Consider the following 16,560-nt stretch of genomic DNA (forward strand, 5'->3'; position numbering starts at 1 on the left):
CAAGCTGATAGTGGATCTTTGAAATAGTAAAATTTGTAATATTTATTGCTTCCGATGGGGAATGTGGAGGTGAAATTCTATGGAAAACCAGCGAAATGTATTAGAAATCATATAGTACATATAGAATGTACATACATATATGAAAATCTGAAGAATTAACATGAATGAAAATGTCAAAAAAAATTAAATTAAACCAAAATTCTTAGTAAAGTTAAGTTAGTGCTATCTTCGACACACGCTACAATCATTATGTTGAGTGTCTAACACCTTTTCGGGTTCCGGCTAAGACAATATTTTTGTATAAGAAATATTTTTTCTTCAACGGTTGCTTTTCAAACTTTACGATTGGGAAAAGTTGTTGGAGAGCCACATTGATTATTTTAAAATGCGCTCTCTAGACTTGAGCTCCAATCTCAAGAAATGCACTGCGCTCCTAGATTGTAGCTACTTCTCACACTAATTATTCTTCTCATTAATCCATTCATTCGATTTGTGTTTGTTTATTGTTTATTAAATTCTACAATTCTCTATCCGAATAATAGTTTTGAAGGTCCAGTTTGGAAAAGTAGGCGCTCCAGGGTAGCATTATTGTGACTCAAAACTGTGTTTCAAAGGTCTGTTGTCCAGATTCCTCGAGAACTACTGAAGCGACCTTGATAAATTTTTAAACAGCCCTGGAGATACTATTTAAAAGGACTTCAACAATGGATTATAACGGTTCTTTGTAACACCTAAAACTAATCGAGTTAGATATGGAGTCATATATACCAAAGTGATCAGGGTGACAAGTAGATTTAAAATTGAGATATCTTGATGTTTCTTGTTACTATAAGAAAGTTGGTATTGTAAATGGGCGAAACCGAACCATTGACAAACTCATAAAATAGAAGGAGCATATTAGGATGCAATTTTATTGTAAAGTGGCGCCGACCCCTACTAATTTTTTTGTACATATCTCCTAAACTACTAAAGCTATGTTTATTAACCAAACTTTCTAGAGTCGTTTCTTTTAGACACTTAAATTAAATAAGGAAAGGCACCAGAAACCTTAAATTTCGTTGTAAAGATGGTACAGAGGGGCTCTACTCAAATTAATAATTCAATATAGAATTTTAAATGGGCGTGGTGCAACAACCATATCTTAGAAACTAATCAACCACTTTCAACGAAATTCGATTCGTCAAATTTTCTTGGCATCCCAATGCTATATATGAGAAAACGGTACACAACCCGGCCTACTTCCCATATACCACAATTTTAAAACCCATCTGATTCGTTCATTAGCAATCTATAAATTAAGCACCCGAGAAGATATCGGAACTAAACTTTGCAAAAATACTTTATTTTTAGTGTTGCATGAAATCGGATCGGAATGAATTTGAAGTTTACGGCTAATTTTTAATTGAAAATATCGGTAAATCTCTCTAAAGTACTTCAAAGGAGATGTGTTCCTTCTAATAATGTGCGTCTGTGCTAAAAATGGCCAGAATCAGGCAATTTACTGCAGCCCCCATATACATATGTACCTCATATTCGGATTTTTAAACTTCCGGTGGACTTTATACCGTATATATCGGTTAATACGTAAAATCTTGGATATAATGCTTGATATATACTATATACTATACATATTTTTGTTTTCTAGTGGACTTATTCGGAATATGTAAGTTGAATTGTGTGCTCTTAATAAAATTAAATAAATAAATTGTAAAAGTATTAAATGTCAGGTTTCATCCGAACATAGCAATTCCTTACTTGTTTGTGATAGGTTATAATTCTAAAGAACCGTTAATATTGAAGATAGAGTTATAAAATTTCGATTATAATAGCTTGTACCAAATATCATCCTGATTTTTATTACATAATGATCGGACGGATGGACAGACAGGTATGCACAGTTCCGAAACTTATGAAACCAATTTAAACTTCTTATGTTTTTTCACTATTGGCCTTTTCACATATAACATGATTTTTTTATCACCTGGTATCGCCTTAAATATATTCTGGATTGAATAGACTGTATCTTTTGGGAGTTGGGGTGAAGCTGTATTTTGAGTCGCTAAAATCTATTTTTATTTCATTAGTTTAGTACTCACCTTAACCTCGGCCACTTTGTTCGAGAAATTAAATTGTCTAGCTATAATATAATACCACTGTTGCCGAGAGTGATTAATTTTACGTAGTCCTGGACGCTATTGCGGTTAAAATTAAGTTGTAACACACTATAACAACACTCTAAAAGAGAGTAATCAGCATATGTTTCGTGGTTCCGTCGTTTATCTTCTGTGGAGAGACGGTGTCATCGGTTAACGCTTCTGGTTATTATCCCTATATCACACAATGTTTTTTCAGCTTACGGCAAATGTCTCAATTTGTTATTTTTTCAATTACTTTGACGAAAGACCACACACCGATGAAAAATAAACAAACCGACGAGTTTGATGAGGATCGTCTATGGAAAAGGTAGTAAAAACATTGTCCCAAATAAATATTAACATAAATAAACAGAGTGGATATTTCCTCGAGTATATTATACACTCATTAGTACAACCACTTGTGAATGAGTCTGAGGGATAACAGTTTCATTTATTTTTCTTCCGAAAAAATGAACAATTCTACCAAATGTTCACATACGAACAAATAAGGACCTCGACAAAATAAACATGTGACAACAACAGCCGGAAGCAGGCGAGAATTTGTGAGAATATAATTAACTCGTCAATGGACGAGTCTTGGAATGATTGCTACACTTCATTTTTGGTACACAATTTCAGTTATGTGTATATCTTTGGCCTGGAACTTGGAAACTTATTATTTTCAAATCATAATAGTTTCTGCTCTCTTTCGTAGTATCGCTGTCGCTCTGACTGTTTTGTTCAGATAGCATTGTAAATATGGTTTTTTATTGATCTTAAGATCTATCAGAGAAGAGAACATACCGACATTTTTACAGATTTAAAAATAAATATATTTGATCGTGTCCACGTAACTTCTTGAAAGTTTAATCAATTTATATGCTCAATAATCATTATAAGGCGATCTCGTATAAGACCCGCTCAATCCATTCGCTTCAAAGTACTATCTATTAGCGTTTACGAATCATTTAGCGCGATCTCAACAAAGTTCCGATAAAGCATTAAACTCGCTCTCTTGCCTACCTTGTGTCCACGCCTCTAATGCTTAATATGCAGCATATGCATTATGGTACGTTTCATAAGTTCCAATTATGTTTTATGGCCACATTGCAACATGTAATTTTCAAGCAATTATAAAAATTATTTCCTTTCCACATGCACTACCCTTTTAATGCATTATATTGAATGTGAAAAAGTGCCATAAAGACTGAAGACGGCGGCAAAGTCAAAACGTGCCACAAATCATTAATGAATTTCGGCGCCAAGACACTAATTTACTTAAAAAGAAAAGGCAACCGCCAATGCGCCAATGTATCAGAGAGAAAGACAAATGAAGCGGGCGTGAAGGTCAAGGATTTGTTAAGTGTAGGAATAAGGGAAATACAATAGTATTTTTGAAGCAGCCGAAAGCCTCAGACTCTTGCTTTTTATAAATAGTTATATTTTTTACAACTCAACTATATTGTGGCGTAATATATACGCTGAAATTATATACATTCATACTCGTATATATAGTTGGTAAATCATTAATCTTCGTCAACAAACTAACTTAATGGCAGGCCAAGCCAAGCACATAAGTTGTGAAATTGGTTTAGCAGCGTTTTTGAAAGCAACCTGAAAGTGATTAAAAAACTCAAAATGAACATAAAATAAAACACACTCGTACACTCACACATATAGACTAGGAACGCGGCCAAAACAAAAGGTTCTAATTATTCAAACCTGACACAGTTATCAGACAGCCATTTGCTTCAACATCAGCACGGGCTGCTGATGGGCTCCAACCACGCTGACATCACACGGCAACAGGCGTGGCGCTCTGAAATTGATGAGTAGGAAGCTGGCGTAATTTAATAGATATTAATTTGCTAAAGGAAACTGTAAGGGCCATTTCGTAGGGATTCAAACATTTACACTTACTTTTTCATTCGTATGCCTATCAATTATCTATATGTATGTGCTATGGAACAAGCAAAAAACGTTTTTGATAAATGCTCCTTTATCGGTTCGCTGTTTGTAGTTTTGGCGCCTCGGCAGCGCTACCTGTAGCTATTTTGTTGAGCTAAATGAAGCCAATTTGTTATGATCGGCGCATCATTTAGTAGCGCTTTATGTGTTAAAGTGTTTATATCGGTAACTGGCTGCAACGAATGCTGTGGGGCGCTACAGTTTTAGTAAGCACACGAATATGCAGCCACACCAAAAAAAATGGGTTCTGAACTGGCGCCTTACTATATGTACCTTAGGTTTTTGGGTCGCTGAATCCGGGGTGGAATGAACACCATCAGATCATGATTTTGACATAACCAAAAATATCAATATTGCGGACATCGTTTTAAAAAAATTTATCGGTTGAAACTCGTTACTTGGGGGTCTTCGGAGTGGCTGATTACGAATTTGACGTAACTTTTCAGAAATTCAAAATGGAGGACCAATATGAATTTATTTTTAAAATTAGTCCGCTATTTTGGTTTTATTGAAATTGGAAAAGAATCTACCCAATTTCTAATCATGAACCGTCAGTTCTCATATAAATAATCTTGTTTTGGAAATACTGTCTAAATAAAGTTGCATCTTCTTTTTAAGCCCCTTAAGTTGTAGTTAAACGAAAATGGATTTTTGAAAATTCCAAGGTGGTTAACCTTAACATGAAATAGTTTCATAAGCTGTTTTAAGAAGAGATTAATCTTCCATATTTTTTTATAAAAAGTACTGCAGGAAAAGGGCTAAAATCACTATTCATTTCTGAATCTGTTTTGAGCTGGCATGTAGCCGATATATTTTTTACCGAAATCTAACAATTGATATTCCGTGGAACATAAGACTATACAAATTATGATGAGAGGTATTGAACTTACGAGTATAGTTCATACTTGTCTTAAAGTAATTTACAATTAGTTGATACTACCACAATGATGTCAGCTCAGTCTACTAAAAATTAAATAGTCTTCAAACACAATTCATAAAAGTAAGATAATTATGATTCAAAACTACTTTATTTATTCATGTAGCGCTTTGAAATTTAAAATTTGCTATATTTATAATTTTCTACAACTGTACGTTGTTCCTGATTAATGTTGGTGCTTATTTCATTCACTTCAGGCGATTCATTCATTACCGACTAGAGTACATAAAACAACCGAATAATTATGAAAACTCAAAAAAATTGTTTTTTTTTTGCTGCCGACTCCTTCGCCCCTTTTCATGTGGTAACAGTTATTGATGATTTTTGGTTTATCTATAAAAAATCAAAAAAAGATAAAATGATCCGACATCGTGTGGTTGCAAGGAGTACCAAGAAACCGTTTTGATAGCCTAATTTCATTTTGATTGATTATTTTGATAGGCAGCACGGTAAAAAATTTGAATCGTTCATACACATAACTGTTTGACTCAATACGGCTATTGCTAGCATACCATGTGAGAAATACTGGAAGAGAAATTCAATATGGTTTGTTAAAGTTGAAGCACTGGAAAAGAGTTGGTAAATCCAGTTAAAAATTATATGTTCTGTAAAGTTTTTGTTATAAGGAAATGGTTTTGGCTTAATCTTAGAGTGGAAGATCTAAAAAGATTTTCTTTGGATCAGATATGATTTTTCCATTAGTCGGAGCAACAGGCATTTCTGTGAGTTCGGTTATCCATGTTGCAGAAGCGCATTGCCCAAAGAGTACCGTTCTAAGCCAAATTTACTAGAACTATGAGACTAAAACTGTCTTACGACATATTACTGGTCTTTCTCCAAGTATTTCTTAATCTATTTTTATATTTATAGTTCTAATCGTAATAAACGAACTGTTGCAAACAATCTTGAGTTCAGCCTCAGTTTTGATTTGCAATATCGGGTTGTCTGTGAATTATGGTGACGAAAAGTTTCTTTTTTATCGAAACTTGATAGTCTAAGAGCTAGCAACGTTTTTGAGCAAGAATTTCAGGTAGGCCAGTTTTTAGATATGCTATCTCTCTCACTCCCCCGGACATCATACAGGCTATCTGGCTGGCGGTAGCGGTTGCGTTCATCAGTGCGCATCGTATGTACCTATACAGGTAAAATATTATAATTTCAAATCATTTTAAGAAGTTTTTTTTTAATATTTTTGTTAAACAATTCTCAACAAAAACTTAGTATTGCCAGATATTTTTGATGTTGTTTAAACGGTGCCAAACGCCTATTTTTTATTAAACGACAACAGCTGCTTGTAGTCAATAAAAATTATTTCAAACAAGTAAGGAAAGGCTAAGTTCGGGTGCAACCGAACATTTTATATTCTTGCAATTTATTGAAGAAATTTAACCAATACATACATATATGCGGAATAAAGCTCACCGTATTTTTGAAAAACCTACAATGAGGTATATGGAAATGTTATGACCCGATTTTAATAATTTTTGGAACAGAGACACACTATTAGAAGAAAACAATTTCCTCTGAATTAAATTGAGTTATCTGAGAGATTTACCCATATTTTCGGTTAAAATTTATCCTTAGGCGCTGAGTTCAACATGTTCGATATCTGGGGCCTTGAAAAGTTATGGTCCGTTTTCGACAATTTTTTCACAACTGAAGCCAAAGATAATATGCACTATTTGTGTAAAGTTTTATTACGCTATCTTCACTGGTTCCTTATGTATACACTATAAAGTGAAGGAATCAGATGGATTTCAAAATTGAGTTATAAGGAAAGTAGTAGTGGGTGTCAGTGTTATCAGGGTGTCAAGAAAATATTATATACCGAATTTCATTCGAATCGGTCGAGTGGTTCCTGAGATATGGTTTTTGACCCATAAGTGGGCGATGCCACGCCCATTTTCCATTTTGTAAAAAAATCTGAGTACAGCTCCCTTCTGCTATTTCTTCTGCAAAATTTAGTGTTTCTGACTTTTAGTAATTTCCACATTTAGTAATTTTCAACCTAACCTAGTCGTTTGGCACCGTTTAAACAACATCAAAAATATCTGGCAATAATAAGCTTTTGTTGAGAATTGTTTAATAAAAATATTAAAAAAAAACTTCTTAAAATGATTTGAAATTATAATATTTTACCTGTATAGGTACGATGCGCACTGATGAACGCAACCGCTACCGCCAGCCAGATAGCCTGTATGATGTCCGGTGGAGTGAGAGAGATAGCATATCTAAAAACTGGCCTACCTGAAATTCTTGTTTTTTTGACGTTGCTAGCTCTCGTACTATGACTTCCGAATAACAATTAAGTTTTTGAAATTCCTCAAAAATCTTGAAACATATTTTTTTTTTATTTTTTTTTAGGAAATAATTTGAATATATTTTATATCTCAAAGCTCACTACTTTCTTTCTTCAAAACTGACTACAAAATATGCAAGTTCCTAACAATGGTGGTCATATCAAAATCATTATCGTAAGCTCAGTATCCCCGCTTTTCCCTGCAGGGATTGATTTATGGTTAACTGCAATAGCGCACGAAAATTGCATGTTGATTGAGCTTTATGCATAACGGCACAATATTTATATACAGTTTTTTAGTTTTGGCTTTTATTTACCATTTAGTGGCGGGCTTTAAACGACCTATTAAATTATATATTCTGGGTATAAATATATACTATTAGACGGTATGTTATAACTGTTAATTTTTTCTTAATACCTTGTGGATTTTTAAACGATTTTTGCACGAAATTGTTATAGTTTCCTGTCTAAACCAGCGGCAAATACCATGATTCATTTCATTTGCATATTAACGTATACTTTTTCCTGGAGGAAGTCTTAATATTGTCGACAGACAACCACTAAATCTAGGTCTCAATATTAAATATATCTATTAAAGTCTACCGATTTCAAACATTTTGATAGTCAAGTCGATATATAATATTTTCTTGTAGGTTTTTGAAAGAAATCCAATTTATGCTTTATCAATCGAAAACCGAGACAAAAAATTAAATAGAATGTTACATGGATGTTGAATAAGACTGTGCACCGATGTCCATCTTTCTCTGCAGTTGTTAACATGATGACAATATATCCATCATTATTCCTTGAAATAAGACTTATACTACGTTCGGATCGGATCCATCATTATTCCTTGAAATAAGACTTATACTACGTTTGGATCGACATTGAAACATCTTGAAAACACAATTTGTGTTTTTGGTGCGTTTTCATTGACATTTCACAAATTTATTTGTTTGTTTAAATTTTGAGCAACGCGAATGGTATGTTTCAGAATCTTTAATATTTGCTTATAATTACGATTGCCAACGAAATGGATCTGTGATTTTTAAAGAAGGATCATTTAATAAATTATGCGTCTTCCTTCGGCCTCTACAAATTTCGGTCACTGTGATTGACACACTTTGTTGCTGCAAGTCCACTACCATTCCACTAAAATGTGGCTTCTGGGTCCACAACACCTCATTTTGCCACAATTCAATTAGGAGCGCTTCCTCCCTCTCACCCTATGCATTTCTTTTTTTGTACTTTTGTTTTTTCTCCATTCTTTTGAAAATATTAACTGACAATTTGGGGATGGCAAAATATGTCTTCCAATTATATCGACTAAACTAGAGCAGGCATCAACCATAATCAGTGGAATGTATGTTTTCAAGTAGTTTTCAGCGAAAACTATGATTTCGTTTGAAAGATTTTGCATGGATGAAAACACAAGTTTTAGAACGAATATCCATTTTTGCTATGAAAACATCTTTTCAATGTCGGTCCGAAGATAGTATTATTACCATTATATCCAATCGATATAAAGCGACAAAATCGGAGACTTTACACTTTTTGGTACATATAAGGATCGGAAATATTCCAATAATTTCTTCATTTCGAGTTCTACATGGCACAGGTTCACCTAATGGTGCCTTCCAAAACTTTGTCAGCGGTTCTAGTCGATGTAATATATTTCCTTCCCCGACATTTAGATCTGGGAAAGTCTTCGTCCGACATACTCTACTCCGACTTCCTTTGAGGTTCCTTGTATTATCTTTACCTTGTTTCTGTTGTTTTTCAGAGTTATAAATTTCGTTAAGTTTTACTATTTATTTCTTAATGGAATATAGGTTTGGACTCTATATCAATCAGCAGTCTTTAACTTTTTTCTATTCTTGATATTCGGATATTTATTTATTTCAAATATCTTTCAAGAAGTTTCTCTCCAAAGAACACAATGCTTGCACTCCTCCGCAGTTAAACCATCCCATTCTAGGCAACAACTTTCTTTTACAACCACAGTTTGTTAAACTCTCTAAAGAAATTATGTATTCACAAGTTGCCGACAACAATGTAAATTATAATTACAATTTTATCGACATGTAAAATGTTTCTAATGAAATTGCCGGTAGAATAGTAATGAGCAAATAAATACAAGTACTTTTCCATGCCTTACATGGTGCTTGACATTACATGCATGTGCAAGTTGTAATCCATAAGCGTATGGACAAGGCGGTGTGCCAATGGTATAATTTGGTGGGACTAATAGGCGCCAATTGGATAATAATCATAATCACAAGCTAAGAAGTTGTCATGAAAGTATAATGAACCACTAGAGATGGAACTATAGAAGTTAGTAAACATAGAAGCAGTTACATGTGTATAGTATACAAAATAAATATGTGCATTATGGTGGTCCTTAAGGGGTTACGGCAGTCATCAACGTATCTCAACTTTGATAAGTTATTGTGGGAGTAAGGCAAAAGGAATCAAATGAATCCCCTTCTGACTTCATTAACCATAATTTGAATAGTAAACAATTTTATTTTGAAATTTTGTTACAAAATGCCGTCTACTTAGCCTACCTTTGGAGTCAGTATATTCAAACATTTAAGTACCATCCTAATGTATATATACTCAAAATTAAGGAAGTGAAGGTTTGTCACGATTCCATGTAAGTTTTACATTAGAAACTTGATTATCAGCCCATTCATTTAAAACTTAATCCTCAAGGCTATTATGACTAACTTACAAAGTCGCTAACGCTCATATATTCGTGAATATACTCATATACTGCAATTATGCTTATATGTTTTTATGTAAACGTAGATATATACGACAGTTAGTACGCGCTTCCAATCATATCCTGCAACTGAGTACTGCATTATACGCAGACCCAACCCTTTGACTTCTGGAAAGACTGGAGTGACAACTGCGTCACGTAGATGCGTAAGCCCACACAGAGCTTGACGTCAAGCTCAATGATATGCAGAACCACACCAATATAAATATGTACCGCCATACATAACCGTATATGAGTGTGCGTACCTTTCGAAATTCAACGAATGTCAATTGTCAACTCACACTGTCTAGATCGGTCGTACCGTTTGGGAGGTTGCCGCAATTTTTGGCATTTGACAATTTCGTCTAATTACGCATGCAGCAAAGGCGCATGAATTTTCGAAAACCTGACTGTCTGCATGACAAACCAACGCGTACGGCAAAGGAGTTAAATTCACAACTTGCCACCAAGGCAACAGACACGTTTTGTGGAGTTGTCAGAAAGTCGTCATTGTCGCTGTCACTGTCTAAGGCGCATTCGTCGCCGCCGCCGCCGCCAATTGTACGTACTAGTGCCACCATACCACTGGCGCCATGAATGGGTGTTTCTTTGACGTTTATGGCGGCCAAATGCCGCCGTGCATACCTAATACATTCACATATTTATAGATAATTACACTGTCGCATAGCTTATAGCAATCTCCAAATGCTGTTTAGTAAATGCAAATAAAGAAACCTAATCAAATGAGCATATTTTTACTACGTAGTTATTAAGACAATTAATGTTGTCATTAAAAAGTTTCAATTTATTTATTTTTGAAAAGTTATGTTTTTCCATTTTTATTGTCTTTTAATTTATGTCTTTTCGGTGGCATTCGTTTCCGTGTGTTGTTGTTTCTTTTTAATAACAAATGTAATTTATTTATTATTATATTCATTATGTTGTGGATTTCTGAGAAAAGTTTTCTTTATTACATATTTATTTAATAAAGGTAGAAATTGTGTGTTATGCTTGGCTTCTTGGATTTCATGTATCAAAGTTGTATTTTCGATATATGTATACAGGAAAAAATAAAAATAAATTAATGAATGAACTAACAGCAAATAACTCTAACTATTCAAATCCTCTCTACTTTGATCCCTTTGTAATTTCATATAAACCAAATTTTATGCAACAATCGCAGATGTTATACAGACAAGTAAGGAAGACCTACAATTTAGTGATGAGTGATATTGCTATTTTTGAATCACTGTGATTTTATATTGTTATTGCGATCGCAACAAAAAAAAAAAAAACAAATTTATGAGAATTTGTACTCCACATTTTTATTTTTTACATTTACATTTTTATTAATATAACAATAGCCAAAATTTACCTGCTTTTGTAATCACAATTAACTAATTAATAAATTATGAGTATAATTAACTGCTTTTGTAATCACCGTACCCAAAATTATCGAAATCGCAACTAAAATTGCTACTGTGATCACTGAACACTGATTGCTACTTTTCGAACTGCTATTGCTACAGTGATCGAAATCACTGCTATTTACAAAAATTGATCGCAGTTGCTATATGTGATTTTATATTCATATATTTTATTACACATAAATAATGATGATGATCATTGAAGGGCTAATTGAATATACCTCTTTTGATAAAGCTGAACATCAAAAGAGTTTGCCTCTGACGATGAGTAATTTTAATACGATATCCCACAGGTGGTGTATGGGGCTCAATAAGTAATGAAGAAAGTTCGTGCGGAGTCAAGCATTAGATTCAAATATTAAAAGTACAAAAAAAATAGTACATGAACTCGCACAAAAATTAGATGGGCTAGCGCTATATGTACTATTGGTAACTTGTTGAACGAGTTTCATCGCTATACATTGATCAGTACATCAAATATTTTCTTCAAAGTCAAACGGTAACAATATTTCTCATTTCACAGTGATGAAAAAATATTAACGAATTTTATAAATTTTCGGTATAAAAATATAGTATTTGACTTAATGACGGATATATATGTAGTTGATTATAAGGACTAGAGACAGCGAAATTCGAAATACTATATTCGTCATATGGAATCTACGATAAGTTATAAATTTTTGTGGTACTTTAAAAGTAGAAAAATGGTACTTTACTGAATCATGGATGCTAAATTAACAAAAACTGTTTTGATTCTGGAATTAGATAATACAACGCCGAATAAACTGGGGCTTTCTAAAATTGATTATAGGGAAAGTAGAGAAGGTTGTTGTAAAATAAATGTTTGCTATGCTGTAAAAGGGTACTAGGAGAATGGTTTATACCATTGGGTTGACTCAAATCGACCGAACTTTTCTAGACTTAACTGACACTTGTAAAATAACTTTAACTGATTCATAAGTAAACCCTGTAATATTTGAATTGGAAATGCCCACCACTGCTAGACAAAGCTAAACTCGATTAAACTTAATTTGGGGTTTGGCACCAGAGCCCCTATGCCAAATTCGGAGTACAGTAAAAGCTCTTTATTCGCGGAATGGTAATTTATATGGGATTATAGGGCATATGTTCCTAGGTGACAAAAAAAAACAAATAGGTATATAAAAAAATAATTTAATTGAAGTTTTTGAACATTTTAATTAATTATCTTAAGGCTTAGGCAATGGTTTGAAGAATTTTGTTATTTTTTCTTGCTTAGCAGTTTTCAAAAGCTCCTTCAATTCAGACTGATACAAAGCAGTCGCATTAGCAATTTGTATCTTAAAAATTAGACTTCGTTCCATAGACGGATCAATGTTCATAAAGAAATCGCAGAGCTCATTTGCCATTCTTAAACCTTCACTAAGATTTTTCAAATTGAATGTCACGTTTCCAGTGCTTGTTGAAGCCTCTTCTTCAATAGGTTGTGAATTTAACATTTCCTCCAAGTCGGTTACAGTCAAATCTTCATCTTGCGATTCAAGCAATTCCTGAATGTTACTTGATTCTATCTGTTCGAACCCATCTCGTCCTATCCATTTGCGATTTCGGCTATGTTTGCCGTCAAAATTTGAGCTTGCACAGATTCTTCGCAAAAAAGTTCCGTTATATGTTGGGAAGTTGTTAAGGTCATATTCAGAGAAATAAGTATCGTGATTGTCGAAAAAATTAAAATAAATTCGCAGGTGATCTAGTCGGGTGTGCTCATATAATTAAGCCAATGTAACGATACATTAGCAATCACGATCTGTGTAAAAAAAAATATTGAAAAAGTGAAGAGTTTATTGGTTCCATTTAATTTAAAGTGTTTTTTGAAAGTTTTCTAAAAAATGGGTAAGAACAAGAGTTCGGTTCCATGTGAGCCCCTTCTATTTGGAAATATTACCAAAAGTTCAAAAATATTGCGAAAATAGTGGAATATTTAACATTTTCTTGTAATAAGATCTATTTTACTTTTTTATTAGTCCATTTGACAAGAATAATTAGTTGGATAGATATTGGAATAATTTTATTATTATGTATGTACTTATTAGATCCGCGAATAAAAAAATTTTTAGTCGCGAATGTAGAAATTGGGTCTCATTTTTGTAATCCGCGAATAGTGAAAACGCGAATAAAGGAAGCGCGAATAAGGAGCTTTTACTGTGCTTACATTATTTATATACTGAATTAGAGGAGATTAAGAGGAATACAGGATTTTAGATGTGGCGTATATTATGTAAAATATACAACAACAATTTCTAAGAAAAAGTTAACCGAATGTATCCGATTCCCCAGAGCGGTTATTTCTTAACCTTATTACTAGGTTCAATTTTTGATGATTGATGATTGAAACCGATAGTATATAGATATGCATATGTTGATATTTTATTTTATTTAGTTTTATTAATTGAATCTTTCTAGATTATTTTTTTTTCTTTCTTCCTCTCAATGTGGTTTATCAGCATACTGCTACCTTCGACGCGAGGTCCCCAATTGATTTAGCTATCACTCATCAACCTATGATCCGAAACAAACAACTTAAAATGTTTTATTTAGGACATATTAATGGATAACCTACAAAATTAAAAAAAATATAAATACACATATAAAAATATAGTTCAATTTTAAATAAAGTTTAGAAAAATAATCAGAATTTAATGCTATTTTTTGACAGTTTGGAAGTATTTTGAGGCGCGAAATATCTGAAATTTTAGGTTTACCCTTCCGCTAGTAATGTTGAGAAATCTCAGACAAATCGGTCAATAACTCTTTGAGATACAACACGAGCAGTTTGAAAATACAGTTTCGAGATAATCTCTTTTAAATTTACGTACTTTGTTCCGCTCTATTATATTAGCTATAATCATTATCCATTATATTATATACTCTCGTCAGTGCATGCTCTACATAATGTTTTCAGTTTATCGAAAAAAATCTGGAGGAACTTACTGCATGACGTTCATTTTTGCATATATTGCCAACAAGATCCTTCTTTCTTCAAAACTTACTTTTAAGTATTATATGAAAAATTCGCAACCACGAAACACATTAAGCGATTTTCTAGATCGCATCAATATCTTCTGATCTCAACAAACATTAAATGTGTGCCATAAAAATGATAATTTCAACAATTTGCGGACTTCTCTCCCCGGAGCGCCTGCCTCAAAGTTGGCATTCATATCGTCGCTACCAAGTACCCCGTCACATAATTTAGATAGTATCTCCGAATATAATGAGCACACAATTGAGTTTTTCAGAGCTTATCAATTTTTATTGCTGCAAAATTCGTCACACACACACCATTACGAAAATATGATGTAAAAGGGATGACACGCCAGCGTATGCGCAGATCGCCGCGAGGAGGAGGAAGGTTGGCGAGCTGGCACAAATCAATTTCAATGATTTTGCACATTAAGCGTGACTTACTCATACACGAGGGCGTACATACATATGTACAAATTGGTGCACACATCACATACATATTCAGATAGGTTTATATGCAGAGTTATACAGTTATGCACGTACCAAATTTGAAGTGTAGTAAATGTTTGAGCTCGTAATTCTTAATTTATGGCAACTGTTTATTGCTAAATTGACCATGAAGATTTGCCATAGGGCTTGTCGACACTAATACACACATAGAAGCATATGAAAATGCATAAAAGGAACAACAACAAATATACTTCTCTTTTGGTTTATGTACGCAGATCACTGGCATTAGATCGTCTAGAATTAATGTGTTTGTGTATCTAGAAAAATATCTGGCATACTGCACAACAGCTGTTTGGTGCCAACAAAAATTCGTAACGGTTTCACGCTTAGTCAGCTCATCTTCAGCTTTGCTTTCGCTAACAATCGAAGTGCCATGTAAGCCATAAATCAAAATTGTTTGTCTACTGAACATAGCTGTCTATGGATTAGCACAAAACTACCCACACACATAGTAGCGTCAAGGATTCGCAACGCCTTCCAGTATTTTAAAACATCCACGCACAGTGAGGTATGTAATTTCTCTCCTGCTAAGCGCAGCATACACATACCTACAATTTTCTCAGGCTTAGAAATTTTAAATGCGCATTAGGCAGCATTAAGGCGTTGTGGGGCGTCACAGGTAGGCGGGAAAATAGAGCAATTTTTCTTTCAAAAATGTGCGAAAATACTTAACAGCCATGGTAAAGGACTTCATATGCATATTAAGTTACGGATGTTTGCGGTGTTACGGTGCAATCTCGTACTAATTTACCCGCAATTTTGTGTTAAAGCCTTAAGGTTTCCACGAAACCAGCAATTCTTCCGCATTATTGCCATTTATTAAACTAACAATAGTTTACTTTTATCCAATTTTGCTCTGGTTTTGTGTTACGTGGCCTGTCCAGCCCAAAACAAATGTATTTGTTGTTTGCAAATGGATTAGTTATTCACATGCCTTGTGCATTTTAGCTATTTAAATGAAAAATAAGCCATTTTAATGCTCTAATTTTGGTCTTATGAAGACACATTTTATGACACTCTTTTGTATTTTGTAAGATGAAATATAGAAAAGGTCGGAAAGATAAGCAATATATATATGGCTTGAATTCTTTAAAAGCAAATCAAATTTAGTTAGAACTCTTATGCATTATAAAGCCTATAACAATGAGCCGTTCTCAGTTGAGTTTAGTAACAGTCTAGACGGATAATCCGCTCGTATTTCTTTAATAATAATTCTGTCATAACTGGAATACTTAATAATACACGACATCTCAGTGATCATATTTTGACTCGTTTAAAAAATAACGGGACAACAATTTCTGCTTTAACGAGATCGCTTTTATTTTTATACTCTCGCAACAGAAGTTGCTAAGAGAGTATTATCGTTTCTTTTAAGTACCCTATCATACACCACGGAAATAGTGGAAATCGTATAATAACCATGCCCACCTCCCATACAAAGGTTAGGTTGAAAATGACTAAAAGTGCGTTAACTCACCAACGAAAAACGTCAGACACACTAAATTTTACATAAGAAA

Source organism: Zeugodacus cucurbitae, chromosome 3 (genome assembly GCF_028554725.1).
Source record: "Zeugodacus cucurbitae isolate PBARC_wt_2022May chromosome 3, idZeuCucr1.2, whole genome shotgun sequence".
Taxonomy (NCBI): Eukaryota; Metazoa; Arthropoda; class Insecta; order Diptera; family Tephritidae; genus Zeugodacus; species Zeugodacus cucurbitae.